At 35.8% G+C, this 18,710-nt stretch overlaps 1 pseudogene; it reads right to left on the reverse strand.

Moving 5' to 3' along the window:
• Positions 1-10,033: 10,033 nt before the first annotated feature.
• Positions 10,034-16,970, reverse strand: LOC149232021 (cytochrome P450 71AU50 pseudogene; annotated as a pseudogene).
• Positions 16,971-18,710: the final 1,740 nt, after the last annotated feature.

Below are 18,710 nucleotides of genomic sequence, written 5' to 3' on the forward strand. Positions count from 1 at the left end.
TTGTGCATCTGCTGGTGTGGTCAGTATTCTCCATATTCACTTATTCCCTAAATTGTGAGTAACTGGTGGTCTAAAGCGTTGTAGTCTGGGGGTGTTCACGCATGTCTGGAGTTAAGCATAGTAGAAGTGGTTATCTGGCTTGAACAAGCATCATTCCTTCCATTCATCCATTTCCAACATTTAGTTGAGTTTGTAATGTTCCTGAGCATCTCCGAGCCACAACCTAGGAGAGTTTCTTGGGGTGATAACAGGATCGTCTAATCTTCTTCTCCCTCTGACTCTGATACTTCCGCTTCAGGATAAGGCAAGAGTTTGGAAGTCCCTGTGGTTGAAGGAAATTATGATCGAAGGCAACATGGTGAAGGCAGAAGTGGGACAGGGGAAAAGAGGGTGTCGTCGCAACTGTAAACAGACTGACAACAAAAGGAAAACGTCGATGGCCTCAACCTGCAAGACCCAATGAAAGAGGGGGGGGGAGCAAGGGAGGAATATATGCAAAACCTCATGCATGCCTATAGTGGGGGAACTCCAGCATAGGTCAAGTCCCTAATTTCTTCATGGGAGGTGGAATTGAACACCAAGGCTACGACAGAGCTGCTTCCAGCAAAGGATTGGGAACCCATGCTTTTAGACCTAGGACACACCTGAGGTACACAAACTCTCTTCAAATAGACAGACCATCACTACTGGGTCATGAAGAACTTATTAGAAAAGGCAATGACAACAACCAGGAATTTGGAGGACCCGCCGCAAATCCAGCAACAGGGGCCTAGCTTAAAACATATTCAAAGGCAGATCCAGGTAGTATAGGTGCAACAATTCCACCAAAATGTCCGCTTAGGCTGCATGGAAAAACAAATTCAATAACCTGCTACAGAACTAAATGCCAAAGTCGAGTGCTAAGGACCCGACTCCCATAGAATGTCAGATGACTGAATACTAAGAAGTTAGAAAGTAATGAAATGTTTTGTTGTTTTGTTACAATGATCTAGTTGGATAGCATTTACATTGACAGTAGTATGTTTAGACATATATTAGACACAATAGCTTATTTCGCCTGAGTGGACATGCTCAAACTGTGTAAGTTTTGGACGGCATATGATGTTGATCGGTGGCCAACAAACCTTGTTTCCTTCGGGCAAGTTGAGGCCAATGGACATAATTTTGTTACCTGCCTTATATATGATTAATACAAAAGAAAGGTATTTCCAAGATTTAAAAAAAAATAGTGAATATATATTGAAACATTCTAAATATCATGAAGATTTAGATAAATAAGCTCCAAGATTTTGAATTGCGATTATGATGATATATTGAACAAAGAGATATTTTGAAAAGATTTTGACAAAGATAATGTTATTTAGATATTCAAGATCATTTACTTTATAGTATTATGATAAGATAATAATTTTTAAATTAACATTTGTTATATATATATATATATATATATATATATATATATATTATAATATAATAGGTTTGATTTTTTTTTTGTAAGTTTGGCATGATTTCATTTTTATCGTGTTCAATATATCATCCCAATGGGGACGGAGAATTGAACTTATAACTTCACATCAAGGAATGCCTTAACAAAAACCAGATTACCGTCTATCCAAAACCCATAGACATAATAGGTTTCAATTTTGAATTTCTTAATAAATTGTAGATAATTTAATTCATAATATAATATATTATATTTTTTTAATAAAATGCAGATAAGTTTATATATTAATATGTAAATACTTTATTTAAACATAATTATATTTTATTATTATTATTCTATATTTGTGATAAATATAGAATTATACTTTATAACACATATAAACATGAAAGTGCATACATCAAAGTTTTCATAATTTTTTTTATTAGTTATAATAATCTTTAGTTATAATTTTATTAGTTACTTTAATTTGTAGTTATAATTTGTAGTTTTATTATTATTATTTTTTTGTAAACTTGGTAGGACTCTCATTTTCATGTTTACATTTCCATTATTCACCCGCCACGGGGGAGGGTAGCACAATATTTGAACCCAGGACGTCCGATTCGGTGAGACTTCATTTCCACAACCACTGCCACTTAAGCTACCCCAAGCGGACTTAGTTTTATTATTATTATTAAAATAGTTTTAGTAATAATAATATGATTATTTTATCATTATTCTCTAATTTATTATTTATCCATATTTTGTTATTATTATGATTAGCTTGTTACATGATTATTTTTTAGATCAATGCAATACTAATTTTTTATGTTCAAAATTTGGTACTTGTGCTTGATGGGGCCTTCGAAATAAACAGAATAGTGTATCTCACAACTATAAATGTTGTAAGGAACTTGTTCGTAATGAAATTTGCGAACATAAATATTCACAATTGCACCTAAAATTATGTTTATAATAAAAAAATAAAGTTACTTAACAAAATAAAATGAATTTCTAAATTTATCCATAACCATTATTTTAATATCTATGGTATAGGAAAAAAAATCCTCAATGGGTATTTGAATATGTTGGAAGATAGACATCATGGATGGAAAAACGAGTGCTAGAGTTTGTCTTTTTTCTACAATGCCAAACTCACCTTCATCAAGCTTCATCTCATTCCAGGTGTGTTAGATTATCAAAATTTTGGGGAGTTTGAGCTTCACCATGCGTATGAATAAAGTTGTGGACGTTTTGAGGTTATCTATGTAGGGTTTCAACCGCCTTTATGTAGTTGGGTGCCAAAAGTCCATGAAGATAGTTGGGTTTTAGGTCCTGTGAGAGTCTCCTCTATCACGACCTCATCCAGAATCGTTATCCACCTCCACAACTTTGGCCAACATATTTTCATCTATCTTGACACTACATTCTCAAATATGACACAACAGGAGAGGTTGATAGATTTTCCAGAAATCTTTTTACCCCATAATTTTTTATATATACTCACCTTGGTATTTATGGCATGTTACATTATTTTAGTAGTAATAATATGATTATTTTATCATTATTCTCTAATTTATTATTTATCCATATTTTGTTATTATTATGATTAGCTTGTTACATGATTATTTTTTAGATCAATGCAATACTAATATTTTATATTCAAAATTTGGTACTTGTGCTTGATGGGGCCTGTGGAATAAACAAAATGGGGCCTGCGGAATAAACAAAATAGTGTATCTCACAACTATAAATGGTGTAAGGAACTTGTTCCTAATGAAATTTGAGAACATAAATATTCACAATTTCACCTAAAATTATATTTACTTAACAAAAGAAAATGAATTTCTAAATTTATCCATAACCATTATTTTAATATCTATGGTATAGGAAAAAAAATCCTCAATGGGTATTTGAATATGTTGGAAGATAGACATCATGGATGGAAAAACGAGTGCTAGAGTTTGTCTTTTTTCTACAATGCCAAACTCACCTTCATCAAGCTTCATCTCATTCCAAGTGTGTTAGATTATCAAAATTTTGGGGAGTTTGAGCTTCACCATGCATATGAATAAAGTTGTGGACGTTTTGAGGTTATCTATGTAGGGTTTCAACCGCCTTTATGTAGTTGGGTGCCAAAAGTCCATGAAGATAGTTGGGTTTTAGGTCCTGTGAGAGTCTCCTCTATCACGACCTCATCCAGAATTGTTATCCACCTCCACAACTTTGGCCAACATATTTTCATCTATCTTGACACTACATTCTCAAATATGGCACAACCATGGCAGGAGAGGTTGATAGATTTTCAAGAAATCTTTTTCCCCCATAATTTTTTATATATTTTTATATATACTCACCTTGGTATTTATGGCATGTTACAACAATGGTGAAATGTCTCTCATATGCAATCTTCCCAGGAAGTTGTGTGCGGGGGTTTGAGGATACAGGAACACTAGACAAGTACAGTGGCTAGGGCTACCGAGAAGTTATCCAAAGAATCCATTCAGCTATAAGTGGCATCGTTTGGCTTGGATTGCAATGGAGCCATAAAAATAGTCAATGTCCAGTGTCAGGTCATTATTCAAGGGGCTTTTGAGCCTGCATGGATTCAAGGAGTGAGTAGGATGGAGTCTTGTGAAATGATTGTGAAAATTCTTGAACGAGATGTTCACCAAGGCAATGAGAGTACCCACAAAGTGTTTGTCAAAAATTTCTATCTTGATGAGGTTACTCTTCTACTTGTGGAGGTTGTTGAAGGCTAAATCCCGATAGTGAAGGATTTTGGGATTTTTCTTCTAAAAAATTCCCAATTTTTATCAAGTCCCTATGCGTTATGGTCAAAGAATAGCATTTTTTTCTTAATTTCACTTCCAACATTCAGAAGTGGAGAGGAATTCATGTGGGCATAATGAGGCTCCTCTTAGAAGGTAGGTAGTTGAAAATGGAGAATTGTATCAGAAATTATGGCATCAAGAGAGATGCATCAATATCTCTCATTGGATGTCTAAATGGTGGTGCCAGGGGCAGAGAGGAAGCCACTGATTTGAAGCAAAAATCCTTTAAGGATGCCCTTAACACTGATTCTAGTTATCAAATTCCAAAAGAACTCTCAGGCTAAGATTTTCTGGTGGGAAAATCTAAGGACACGCTAAAGATTTCAATGTGTTATTCTCTTGAGGTTCCAGGTAATAGGTTACAAACATAGGGTGATTATCTATCATTTTAATGGTTTTTGTCCCTCGTTATTTGTCCTCCAGTATTGGGTTCACCAAAACTCTTCCTAGAATGTTGAGTTGTTTTTTTGTTCAAAAGGTTTTTTTGTGGTGGTCTTTAAAACTATGGAAGATCGACATAAGGTTTTGGACATGGACCCTGGTTCTAGGACTGAACTGGTCTTTCATTTCAGCCATGGTTTTTGGATTTTAATATGAATAATATGAAATCTTCAGCCAATGTAGTTTGGGTAGGGATCCCAAACTTACCTTTTCACTATATTAGGTCAGAGATCCTAGCAGATATCGAAAATTTAATAGGTAAATTCATTAAACTAGACTGTAGAGTTCTTATTTTATATAAGAATTTTTTTTTTGAAAAGGATGTAGTAAACACTATCAACATTAATTTGCTTATCCCTTGCCCCGATGAAAAAATAGAGACTCAATATGCTTGGTAGTTTGGTTATGCAACCAACAATCAATCTGAAAACCTAGCTCTATGGCAGAGAATAGAACTAGAAATAGCCATAAAAAAGAAAAAGTCATAGTGATTGGAGACTCATTGATTTTTATTCAACAACCTTCAAAAGAAAAACCATCACAAAATATAGCATCGCTTTTGTATTGCAAAGGATTATGCTTCAAGTCAAGCAATTTGAGCAAATAAAAAAATTTCATGTGTTAAGACAATTGAATCCAATTGCTGACAAATTAGAAAACAAAGGAACTATGCAAGAGCAAGGATCCTTGGATCTAGATAATAAGAAGATTATAAATTTTCCCTTACCATGAGAATAACGAGCCATCCCCCTGGGCATAATTCAAATCGTAAAGGCAGTTTGAGTTGAACACAAGGAAAAAATCTAGTTGTAGGAAATTATTTGTATAATCAAATGTGGTCTCAAAGGAATTAGGTGCACACATTGAAGCTTGCAAAGAATTATTGGTGGCTCAAATTAATATCAAAATCATAAATATTAACAAGGTGGTACTCTTTTGAAAACAATTATAACGTTTGGTAATCAACTTGATCTTAATGCTCACACAAGTAGCAACAAAATTTAATACTCGAGGCTAGGAAGAGGAATATCAAGGTGAGAAGGGACCTTGTCCTTGCTATTGCATTAAATTTTTGGTACAATGGAACTACATTCATTCCCCCTCCATGTAAATCAAAATTCATCACATTCTTGACGTAATATAAATATGGATTCAACAATATTGTGATTTATGTTGTCAAGATGTTGGATCAGAGCTAGATTCGGCTATAATAGGGATGGTGATGCCAATGCCCACTTTTTTTTTATTTTTTTGTTGTTGATAGCTCTAATAGGAGAGCCACTGTGGATGATTGATTGGGGAGAATCATATTACTTGGTGGCTTTCTTCTTTGAGCAGGCGTTGCAACAATGTGGAGTGCTCACATTTGTGGTCCATGAATTGGCTTCATAAGAGAAAAGAAAAATAGAACTACCATGCTAGAACTTGGTCCATCGAATTCTTGGAATGAATAGGAGAAATGTTGGGTGTCTGTTATATTCTTTCCACGACTAGCCCCACGTGTGAAGTCGGGGAGAGGGGGGGTGGGCAACCCTCCCTTCGTTGTGCTAGGAGAAGCGAGGGGGTCATAGTGGGGAGACAGCCCCCCTTATAGGGGGGTTCGAGGGAGGCAATATCCCCCCTCTACGGGGTATGGGGTAGCGGCCCGAGATTTTTTTTTTGACCCTATAACAGGTGGGTGAATCTACCTATGGTTTTGTGCATAGGTTTTTCACATGGTTTTTGACATGATGGTTTTCTGCCCATGGTATCTTATAGATTTGATCAAGGGAACTACGATTATGTTCTAATCCAAGCTTAATGGATTGGGGTTTATGGATGCTTCGACATGTATATATATGCATTTTAACATTGAAATAAATATAATGAAAAATCAATGTGGTAGTCCCAATTTTTGGATCTAGGGGAAAATAGCTATGAATTTGTTTTGTGTTTCTTGCCATTTTATATTTTCTGTGTTCTAAGAATTTGTTTGCAGGTAATTTCTGTACAGGGTTAAAACCTACATTTTGTATCAAACCTATTTCGGCTTTAAGGGGACGCCTTTTCTTCTAAGGGGTTTTTCTCGGGCCTGTGGTAGACCATGTTCAATGGGAGAACTGCGGGATTGATTCTTGTGGTGAAATAAGATGACGATCAATGGAAAGATAGAGATCGATAAATTTAATAGTCAGATTTTTGAGTTGTGGAAACTTAAGAGGGAGGATCTACTAGTGGATAAAGATCAGTGGATCATGGTAGATCCAGGTACTAAACCAACGACAACGTCAGATGAAAATTGGATGAAGTTGGATCAGAAAGAAAAGAGCACAATATAGTTGTGTATCTCAGATTCAATATTGTTGAATGTATCAGGGGAAGCTAAGACGAAAGATTTGTGGGACAAGTTAGGGATTTTGTACCAACTATACTCTCTGCTCAACAAACTGTTCATATGGAAAAATTTGTATAAGTTGAGGATGAAGGATGGAGACTCGTTGACAGAGCATATGAACACCCTTTATACTGTGGTAAGTCAATTTTTATCTGTTGATATAAAATTTTATATGAAGCTAACTGTATCCGTTTGTTGTGTTATCTACTAGATTTGTGGGATAGTTTAGTTGTTGCAATAGGTAGAAATACAAGTACCTTGAAGTTTGATTAAATAGTCTCTTCCTTGTTGTCGAATGAGATGAGACGGAAAAATATGGAGGGACAAAATGGAGATTTCTTGTCTGTATGATGACAATCCCAGAACATAAATAAAAATAAGTCCTCGAGTGGGCGATCTAAATCTAGAGGGAGATATAAATCTCCAGGAAAACTTGTAAAGGTGTGTTGGAAATGCGGAGAAGAAGGGAACTTCAAAAAGGATTGTAGCTCTAAATATCTTGATAAAGGAAATGGATCTGATGATGCTCCTTCTGTAGAGGCGAGAACAACCTTAGATGAAGGTGGGGATGTGTACTTAGCTTATTCTTCAAGTACACATGTAGATCATGAGGCATGGTTGATTGACTCAGGTGTATCATTTCACTTCACTCCTCATAGAAAGTGGTTCATGCGAGTATGCAAAATATGATGGTGGTGATGTCTTATTAGGGGATGACAGGAAAGCTAGAATCATCAGTTGTGGAAAAGTCAAATTGAAGTTACAAGGTGTAAGGATTATAACACTTCCATGTTGGGTCCTTATAATACTAGTGATTCCCCCATTACTATTGTATTTGCATCCCTTATTAATATTTTTTTTCCCCTATTGTCCCCATATTGTTATTACTATGCCCCATAGAATCCTTCTATTGTTATTTTTGTGCCTTTATATTATTATTGCTAGGTCGGCCTGGTTATATTGTGACCCCTTAGACTCCTATATATAGAAAGGAGGTTTTGTCATTTGAATCATCCAAAATTGTTCATTTGTGTAATGTAAAGGAGATTGCCCACTCAAAAAGGTTGAATTATAAGGCGTTGATCTATCTTTTCTATCTTTTTGTGAGCTGGTTTCATAGCATTTGGTATCAGAGCTTTGGATTCTAGGGTTTCGCTACTCCAAACAGGTCATCATGGCATTTGCGCTATAACCTTTTTTCTGATACATTTTAGATGCTAAAAATAAACCCATTTGGTCTGAAATCGTTCTAAACCCGGGGTCCAATTTTCAGAGCTTTTTGCGCTATATTTGCGGAGATATGATCTGAGGAAGATGATGTTTTTGGAAACTCCTGAATTACATTCCAAACAGGTGACCTTGGGAAAACCATCATAACTTTTGTTTTGAGCATCAGATTGAAATTTCGTAAGAAGTTACAGAAAGAGAACGAACTGTAGTTTCCTGTATATATTTTTTAGACCCGAAGGTCAAAACAATGACACGTGGCACTTCATACAATTTCACTCTTCTGAAAAGGTATATAATCAGGTCATCTTGAGAGATTGTGCATAACTCTTTCTTGGAGAATCTAAATTCGATTAGACTGGTGGCATTGGAAAGAGGACGCATAGGGCTATGGCAGGTCGCAATTTCAGAACTAGATGATCCGAAATTACAGAGATACATCAAATTCAATATCAAGCTCCCACAAAGTGAAAAAAGGTGTGTAATTTTTTTAATTTTGCATAAGATTGGTTTGAAAAATTAGTTTAAAGGAATTCAAAGAGAATAGTGAAGAATGATTAGCATTAATTAATGCCCCGAATTTTTTAAAGAAAATGGAAACACCTAGTAAGCAACCTGAAAGTTCTAGCATGACTCGTGAAGAAGAGGAAGAAATGCAACATGATATATCAAAATTACAAGACCAAGAACAACAAACTTGATAAGAAACTTATCAAAATCTTTCCAAAATAAACTCATACGGTAATAAAATTATTCATATGTTTCACTTTAGTTTATATTTGACGAGCTAAGAAATGATTGCAACAATGTAAATTTAATTAATAATTAATTTTATTGTCAACTAAAGCGGTAAAGATACTAGAAAAGCCTCTATGTAAAAGTTATTCATATATTTCTCATTTTCATGTATTATCAAGTAGGAAAAGTTCAGAACAATATCATTATAATAAATAAGTAATAATCAATTTTATTATAATTTTGTATGGGTTAATTTATTTAATAGAAAAAATGGTATTTTTTAAATTAATATAAATTTTTAAAAATTTGAGCTTAAGTTATTTAATGTATAAAACTAAAAGTGGTTTCTAATTTATTTATGTATTCAAAAAATATTTTGAATAACAAAAAAATTAAAATATATTTGAAATTTACTTAAAATTATATTTGAGAAAAATTATTTGTTAAAATTTTTTATATTAAAAAATAATAAATTATAATAAAATTAGAAAAAAATTATTAATTTAAAATTTTGAAATTAAAAATATTTAACTTTACGTATGTATAATAAAATGACATAAATCTCATATTAAAATTAAAAGTAGGAACAACTTAATTCAAATATATCTATATATATATAAAATAAAATAAAAAACGCTGGCTAATTATTAAATTTCATTATTTTAAACTTTAGTTTTAAGCAGTTATACAAACATGACCAAAATAATATCATTTACAAACAAGTAAAACTTCAAAAACAGTAAATCTCTACCAATATATTAATCCATAAATATAAACGGATATTAATCAACCCACATTCCTATCCCCATATATATACGGATAATCAAAATATACACGTCACAACGCTATCTAAAATACCGGCTTCGAAAGGTCTCTTGTTCCAGCACGATATTAACATTATACAAACACGATAAACATGCTATAGAATGTTTGTCTGTCTGTCTCACTTATTTTATTGAAATGAAGGAAAACACAGTTGGTAACGTCAATATAAAATCAGAGTACGGAGAGTCGAGGAGTTGGCACAGCCACGAGTTCATGCGCTCGGGGCAGTGTCAATCCATTAAACCTCTCACTCATATCCAACTCCTCCTGCCCATCCATTTTCTTCGCGAGCCTCTAGTTGAAATAGTGCAGCAACTGCGCCATCCCAAACTCTATAACAAGCATTCCCAGTTGCTGTCCAGGGCATCCTCTCCTTCCTGCTCCAAATGGAATCCACTCAAAGTTGTGCACATTTACATCCACCTCTAGCGCCCCAGTTTTTTCCATGAACCTCTGTCGCTTGAAACTTTCGGCATCCTTCAACGACTTTGGATTCCTCCTAATTGCCCAAAGGTTGAGCAAAACGCAAGTGCCACCAGGGATTTGATAGCCCGATACACTGCAAACCTTCAAAGATAAATGGGGAATGGAAAGAGGCCCTGGTGGGTGGAGCCTAAGCGTTTCTTTAACCACAACTTGTAAATAAACGAGAGACGGAAGATCAGATTCTTGTACCATACGCTCCATTCCAACCACGCGTTCAAGCTCCCCCTGAAGCTTCTTCAGCACTGGTGGGTTTCTCAGCACTTCAGACATTCCCCACTCTATCGCAATTGATGACGTGTCCATTCCCGCGGCGAACATATCCTGCAAATACAATGTACATCATTTACCAATAATGTATAAATCTTTGACAGAGAGAGCAGGCATAGAACAAAAAACACATACAAAAAACTCACAACTTGCTTCTATTCATCAATTAAACTAATATTTATACAAGATGGAGAAACTTATGGATATTAATTCGGGCGATGGCTTCCTGAAGAAGCTTGCCCCTTTGTCAGCAATGTCTAGAAACTGCATTAAAATCATTGTTGAAAATTGGTTCTGGGTAGTCGGAATTACTTCCAGTTTCTTCCAACACTCCCCCTTAATTCCAACCTTAATACAATAAACAAGACACTATACTCTTAATTGTCATGCCTGCTGGTCTAAGTCTCAGCTAGGCTTACAACATAATTTGGATTTTCTACAATGCACAACTTACTTCTACACATTTCAAATTTATCCTTTCCAAGAGGCTTGGTGAATATGTCAGCCACATTTTCATTTGTATTACAATAAGATAAGTCAACTTCTTTTGATTGCAATTTTTCTCTTACAAAATGATGTTGTGTCTCAATGTGTTTTGTCCTTGCATGATATATAGGATTGTTTGCCAATTTGATAGTGCTTTGATTGTCACATCTGATTACTGTAGGTGCTTGTTCTGTTTCTCCAACATCTTCAAGTATCCTCCTAAGCCATATTGCTTCACAGGTAGCACTGCATAATGCTTTATACTCAGCTTCAGTGGATGACAATGAAACAGTTGGTTGTTTCTTACTGCTCCATGATATTGGTCCTGAACCAATATTGAACATGTATCCAGTAGTAGATTTTCTATCATCTAGATTTCCAGCCCAGTCGGAATCAGAATAACCCGTCAATTCAACATCAAATTCATCAGTATACATAATACCAAAATTAAGTGTTCCTTTCAGATATCGAAGGACTTTCTTTGCTGCTTTCCAGTGGCTTTCACAAGGCTTAGCCATGAACTGACTAAATATGCTAACAGAATATGCTATATCTAGCTTGGTAGTGGTGAGATAGTTCAAACTTCCCACCAGTTGACGATACATAGTCCCATTCACCTCTTTGGTTCTATCATCACTGCACAATTTGACATTCTGTTCTAAAGGAGTAGATGTTGCCTTGCATTCAATCATATTGAATCTTTTAAGGATTTCCCTTGTATATTTGCTTTGGGTGATTAGTGTCTTAGCAGATTCCCTCCAAACTTCAAGACCTAAACAATAATGCAATTCACCAAGATCCTTCATCTCAAATACATGTGACAACTAACTTTTAATTTCTTCAATTAACTTGCATGCATTTCCTGTTATGATAAGATCATCAACATATACAGATATTAAAGCAACATTCTTGCCTTCATCTTCCTTGATGTACAAGTTAGGATCATTTTTGCTTCTCATAAAACCTTTTTCATAAAAGAAAGAATCAATTTTTACATACCATGATCTTGGTGCTTGTTTCAGGCCATATAAAGCTTTCTTTAACCTGCAAACCAGATGCTCCTGTCCCTGTTTTACAAACCCTTCAGGCTGAACTAAATAAACTTCTTCTTTTAACTCACCATTCAAAAATGCAGATTTGACATCTAACTGATGCATTTTCCAATTATATTTTGTAGCTAATGCAATCATGATTCTAATTGTGTTCAACTTAGCTACAGGTGCAAAAGTATCTTCATAATCAATTCCCTCCTTTTGTGAATATCCTTTTGCAACCAATCTAGCTTTATGTTTATCAATACTTCCATCAGCATTAAATTTAGATTTATAAAGCCATTTGCATCCTATGGGAACTTTGTTTTTAGGCAATTCTGTTAATTCCCATGTGTCATTCTTCATTATAGAGTTATATTCTTCATTCATTGCATCTCTCCATTCTTCATATTCTTTAGCTTCCTCATAGCTTGAAGGTTCTACAACATTCATAACAAGAGACATTAATGCATAATCTTTATACCTTATAGGTACCTGACTTTGATGTGATGACCTTCTTGGAGTTTTACTACTTTCATCTTTCTTTCGGCTTTGCAGAGTCTCCTCTCCTCTCTTTGGAGTGTCATGACTGCATGATGCTACTTGTTCTTGATCTTGTACCTATTCCTGTGCTTGTTCCTGTTCTTGTTCATCACTTGTATCTATTTTGACATAATCATCAATATCATGCCATACACTATTATTTATTTTATCACTTTCATTTGCATTCTCATGAAACACCACATCCCTACTTGCAAGCAGTGTATGAGTACTGGGATCAAACAACTTGTATGCTTTCTGATTATCACAATAACCAATAAATATGCACTTAATTGACTTTGCATCAAGTTTTCTTCTTTCATCTTTAGGAATATAAGCAAATGCCTTGCAACCAAAAACTCTTAAATGACTCACTTTTGGTTTGTACCCATAAAATGCTTCAAAAGGTGTTTTAAGCTCTAAACTTTTGGTTGGACTCCTATTTTTCAAATAAACAGCAGTGTTAATGGCTTCAGCCCAAAAAACATTAGAGATATTTTTACCTTGAAGCATACTACGTGCACATTCAACTAGTGTTATGTTTTTCCTCTCAACAACTCCATTTTGCTGAGGTGTATGTGGCACTTTAAATTGTTGTAGAATCCCATTGTTTTTGCAATATTGATTAAATTCTCTTGATTTGAATTCTCTCCCTTGATCAGATCTCAAGATTTTGATGTAATTACCAGTTTGTTTTTCTACCATATTCTTAAATTCTTTAAAGTACTCAAAAACATCACTCTTCTTTCTTATGAAATAAACCCATGTATACCTAGATCTATCATCCACAAAAATAAGAAAATACCATGCTCCATCAATAGATCTAGTTTGCATAGGTCCACATACATCAGTATGAATTAGTTCAAGTATTTCCCTTTGCCTTTTTTCTTTATGTATAGGAAATTCCTTCCTATGTTGCTTGCCAAGTACACTTGCTTCACATTCAACACTTGCTTCACATTCAACATGATCATTCTTCAGGACAAGCAGACCTTCAACCATTGTGTTCTTTTGAAGTAGCATTAAATCTTTGTGATTTAGATGCCCATACCTTTGATGCCATAAATCTATTGTTGATATTGTTGTAGATGCCAACGCTTGATGACTTTTCCTGGTCACATCCAACTTATACAAGCCTCCAACTCTGGATCCTGTGGCAATAACTTTGTACTTGTATTGAATGTCTTTCACTACACACTCTGATTTAACAAATTCCACCTTCAAATCTTGGTCAGTAATAGTAGAAACATAAATTCAATTCTTTTTGATATCAGGAACATACATCACATTATGGATCTGTTTCTCTTGTCCATTAGGCAAATTCACACCTATTACTCCATAACCTTGAACTTTAAGTGATTTGTTATCTCCTAGACAAACATATGTTCCATCAATGTTTTCATAATATTCATCAAACCACTCCTTATTACAAGACATATGGAGTGATGCACCAGAATCAATAAACCAAGCATTCTTATCATCATTTTCCACAGACAATGCAACATCAGAAACAAACAATTTGATATTTTTAAATCCATCACTGATTGAAGTATCTTTGTCCACAAAATTTCCATTATGCCTTCTGTTTCTTTGCCTAGACTCATTATACTTCCTTTTATAACAATCTTTAGAATGATGCCCAGGTTTGCCACAATAATAACACTCATCATTTCTCTTATGGATTGGAAATTTAGACTGTGTCATACCTTTTTGTTTTGCTTGAAACTTGCCTCCTTTGTTCTTGTCCCATGGCTTGCCTTTGTATGGATATTTGCCCTTAGCCACCAATGCCAAATCTGAACTACTAGAGCCCAAATTAAATCTCTTCATCCTCTCCTCCTCTTGTAGAAGAATTCCTGTCAATTCATGAAATGTAGGGGGTTTCTCTCTAGCTACAAGACTTGAAACAAAAATTTGATAATCTTGCACTAAGCCATTTAATGTGATGGTGACTAAGTCAGTACTAGACACCTTTTCACTAATATCTCCTAACTTATCACTTAAATCTTTGACACGAGATATGAAATTGCTTATATTTTCATTTGCTTCCATTTTTAGAGATAAAAGCTTAGTCTTCAGAAACAAGATCCGGTTTGTACTTGTTGTTTCATACAAACCCTTCAGCGTATCCCATGTTTCTTTTGATGTCTTGCAATCTCTGATGTGAGGAATAATGTTGTCCTTTACGGACATACGCAGCAACACCTTTGCTTTTGTTTCCTTTCTCTCCCAATCTGGAATAGAACCTGCAACAGTGGGTTTGGGCTCATCCCCACTCACTATGGACCACAAATTATTTCCTTCTAAAATAGTCATTAACTTGAATTTCCAATTCACATAATTTTCTCCATAAGTTTGGTGGATTCATTCATATAACTATCAAGCAACAAATTTGCCATGATGAAAAAAAAACTTCCTCCAATCACCAAAATGCCACCAAATCTAAATCTCACACATGCACCATAAAAAATCTTTACTAACTCCTTTTCTTTATTAAAAATTCCTAATTTTTTTCAGAATTTTTTTAAATTACTGCTCAAATGGACTTTAAAGAGATAACTTAAAACAAAAAATACTCGCCCCACTAGCTTATTTTGGGCTACAACAACTTCATCTTGGAAATCAAAAAATCTTCACCTCGATTTCCTTGGCAGCACATGGCTCAAGAACCAGTAGACTGCACAATCACAGTGGCTCCACCTGCAGAAAAAATTCTTACCAGAACCTACACGACACACAGTCCTCTATGCGCCAGTGTTGTCTCCCTGATCGTCCTCCGCTTCAGCAGACTTCTTCACGCAAACCACTGTAGTTATGTAGTTATCTTCAGGAAAGCATGCCTCAGAGAGAAACCCTGCAGCAAAACCCATGACCATAGCAAAGGCAAAACAAAAAATCGGTTTCCACAGAGCCATAAGAAGTTAAGAATGCGTTGCATTAAAACAAGGATCTTCGCTCACAACTGCAGAGGATATTCGATTATTGTTACTGCAATAAAATATGCCCATACAAGAACCCCAAACACAGTCTTCCGCTCAAACTATCTGACCATACGAGAACCCCAAACCTTGCTGCCGCCACTTGTAAAAAACTCTCAGTGCTCGACTTGCACACACAGCGGGCTCTCACACTTAGCCCTCAACCTCGCTCTGATACCATGACAAAGAGAGCAGGCACATAACAGAAAACACATACAAACAACTCACAACTTGCTTCTATTCATCGATTAAACTGATATTTATACAATATGGCGAAACTTCTGGATATTAATTCGGGCGGTGGCTTCCTGAAGAAACTTGCCCCTTTGTCAACAATGTCTAGAAACTGCATTAAAATCATTGTTGAAAATTGGTTCTTGGAATTACTTCCAATTTCTTCCAACAATCTTTACTTTTTAAAAGTCATTGTAATTGAATGTTTTAATGTGAAAAAACATTTAAGGCATGGCAATGACACCTTTAATATGTTTTCGTTTAATTTGGAACTCCCTATCATTATCTGCGCAGATTGCCATCCAAACGTCGACAAGATCAGGTGTGACGTTGGGGTCATTCCGCGCAATGTGTTCCTCTATCACATTGTTGAAGAAATGGTCTACCGTCTTGTGTATTTTCTTGAATCGCCGTCCCAAACCTTGCAAATCTAGCCACGCCAAGTATGGTATATGATCTGCGATATTGAAAGTACCGGCTAATAGAAAACTTTCTTTGATGCTTTCAATTAACTGTTGGTCCGAGTACTTTCTGCCGAAGGCCATCCTGCAGATAATAAAAGTCGCAAGTGTTGACACAGCTTTGCTAATGCTCATGGGAACATGAGAGCCCTCACTGTCTTCAATAATAGGACGAATCATACTACACACTTCCTCCTCTCTTATGAAGCGGAAGGAATCCAGGCGTTTGGAGCTGAGCAACTGTAAAACGTAGCATAGCCACGTTAGAGAAATTATACGACAAATACTTAGCAGCCATGGATTGAGGTCTGCCAGCGAAAAGGCGATCATTATTCTTGAGAAATTCCTTGGCCATATCTGCGGAGGAGACGACTAGGGTGAGGCAAGACTGGAGTGGAAAGAAGCTGGTGATGCTCCCGATATGGAGAGTTAGTAGCAATATGAGAGTTGGATTGTTCTGACATCAGGGAGGAGGAGTGAACATGAATAGGAATAGGAGCAGAGACATTTTTTATAGAGCGAGGAGAGGGCTAAAAAAAAAACCTGATTAGTGTGAAAGGAGTTACCTGAGCCCGAAATATTTCCAATGTGTTTCATGGCATATCCATGACATGGAGAGAGGCATTCTGACTTGTTCTCCTTTTGTATCCTTTGATGAGTCTCTTTACATACCCAGGAAGGCAAGACTGGAGTGGAAAGAAGCTGGTGATGCTCTTCAACAATTTTCCTGAGCCACAAAATTTCTTTTGTTGCTTCAGCTGCTGCCATGTATTCTGCTTCTATTGTGGAATCTGTTGGAACTGATTGTTTGTGTGATCTCCAGGGGACAGCTCCTGATCCAAGACTCATAGCATATCCTGAAGTTGATACCCCAGTTTCTTTGTCTCCATCAAAGTCTGAATCAGAGTATCCAATCAAACTGAAGTCATCCACCTATGTATACTTGATTCCAAAGTCTTGAGTTCCCTTCAAGTACTTTAGAACTCTTTTTGCAGCAGACCAATGTCCCTCACAAGGCTTTTTCATAAACCTGGAGAGAATTCCAATAGCAAACGAAATGTCTGGTCTGGTAGTAGTTAGGTAGTTGAGACTTCCTACAAGCTGTCTATACTTTGTTGCATCCTTAGATTCTTTTCCTTCAATAGATGTGAGCTTTAAGTTTTGTTCCATTGGAGTAGTAAGAGGATTGCACTCTGACATGCCAAACTTGTTCAACAGGTCTCCAATGTATTTCTTTTGAGAAAGAAATATGGACTTTGGATGTTGGGTTACTTCAATGCCAAGATAGTAATGAACATAGCTCAAATCAGTCATTTCAAAACTTTTCCCCAATTCCTTCTTTATGGATGCAATGTAGCTTTTATTGTTCCCTGTCATCAAAAGATCATCTACATATACCACAAGATATACAACTGTTTTTCCAACTTTCTTGACAAATAAAGTTGCATCATCAAGATCAAAATGTTTGAAATTGAGTTTCAGAAGATGCTCAGTTAGTTTTTCATACCAAGCTCGCGGTGCTTGTTTGAGGCCATACAAGGACTTCACAAGTTTGCATACTTTATGTTCATGTTCTTTCATAGCAAATCCTTCAGGCTGGGACATAAAAACATTCTCTTTTAGATCTCCATTCAAGAAAGCAATTTTTACATCCATTTGATGGAATTTCCAACCGTTCTGAGCTGCTAGTGCAAAAAATGTCCGGATGGTAGCCCATTTTGCTGTGGGGGAAAATGTCTCCTCATAATCGACCACTTCCTTCTGTGCAAAAATTTTGCCACAAGCCTAGCTTTGTGCTTGTCAAGTGAGCCATCATCTTTATACTTGTTCTTGTAGACCCACTTGCAGCCAATTGGTTTGGTTCCTAATGGAGGATCAACCAGCTTCCAAGTGCCGTTCTTTATGAGGGCATCATACTCCTTTTGCATCACTTCTTTCCATTCATCATGAGAAGCATCTTCTTTGAAGGAAGTTGGTTCAAAATATGTAGACAAGTTCAATTCACAATCATAGAAACATCCACATCAGCAGGTGAATTAGAGTCATCTACATCACCTCCATTTTGCCGGTTTGAATTTCTGGTTCCTGTCTTTTCGACTCATCAGGATGAACACTTTCAAGTGTCTTTGTCACCCACTTTGGGGGACCTTTTTTTGATGGTCCAGGCTGCTTCGTTGATTGAGTTGGGACTGAATCAAGATTGAGTCTCCCAATTCTATCAATCAGATCACTTAAAGCATCATCCGTTGTTGGAGTTTCATGCGGGGGAGAGTGTTCTTTAGAAGAAGATTCCACATGTTGATCTAGTATAGGAATCCCCCCTTCAAGATGTGGAATCTGATTATCAAATTCTTGAAATGATTTT

The sequence above is a fragment of the Pinus tabuliformis genome, chromosome J, assembly GCF_031772625.1.
Source record: "Pinus tabuliformis cultivar Carrire ecotype Pingquan chromosome J, CPIR1, whole genome shotgun sequence".
NCBI lineage: Eukaryota > Viridiplantae > Streptophyta > Pinopsida > Pinales > Pinaceae > Pinus > Pinus tabuliformis.